We start from the raw sequence: 1,013 nt of genomic DNA on the forward strand, positions 1-1,013 counted from the left end.
TAAAAGTTATTAATTTTTTTTAACATTTTAATATATTAAATATAAAATTCAAAAATGATATTATTATATTATTGAATATTTCATACAAGATAAGTAGATAACTAAATCCAGAATAAAAATAGATTTGTAATTAAAAACATGAAATGTGGTATTATTAATTTGGACGGCAAAAGAGGTACACGTGCCTTCCACCGTATACATAGACACGAGACACGTAACCGTCAACACGGAGCGCTTTCTGTGGGGCCCTAATACGATACTCCAAAATCTGGTGATTTGTTCGCCACGATTTGCCGTCGGTGCACCAACACCAATACGCTACAAATGCTTAATCCATTTATTAATTAATTATTAATTGTCACTAATAACTTGATTAAGGATTAACTATTCACTATTGTTCACCGCATAATCATAATTATTATCCACCGGTTGGAAGAGTCAAGCGCACTACTATTTTGCTAGCTAATCCCCAACTGTACCAGTGTCAGCAGCCCCGGCACCACGCACACTTTTTTTTTTTTTTTCATTTTTTTCCCCTCACGCGCAAAGGTAAGAATTTGATTTTCAAACTGAGATCGTATCGTTTTCAGTCAGGCTTGCTTGATACACAATCATTTTTTTTCGTAGTTAAGCCTTAAACACACTCTTGTCTCGTACAACTTCACACTGATTTATTTTAATTAGTATGAATAGGTTGTTGGCTTGTTGCTAAGTTTTAATTGTTTACATAACTATTGGTGGTTCTTTTACTTGTTATTAATTTGTTATCAGCTTATCAATTGTCATAGTTTATAAAATTCAGCGGCCTAAACAAGTATATTATCCTACAGAACTTCCATCCTGAAAAATTAATTATATTAGAGTTGAAATTAATTGCACCAGTGCAAAAAATAAAAAATAAAAACAAAAACAAAAACAAGCAATAGGACTTTTTCAAGAAGAAACTGAAAAATTGTCAATAAATAATATGAAAAATATCAAATCATCTAATAACGAAAATACATCTTTATGTA

This window comes from Arachis ipaensis, chromosome B03 (assembly GCF_000816755.2).
Source record: "Arachis ipaensis cultivar K30076 chromosome B03, Araip1.1, whole genome shotgun sequence".
Classification (NCBI taxonomy): Eukaryota; Viridiplantae; Streptophyta; class Magnoliopsida; order Fabales; family Fabaceae; genus Arachis; species Arachis ipaensis.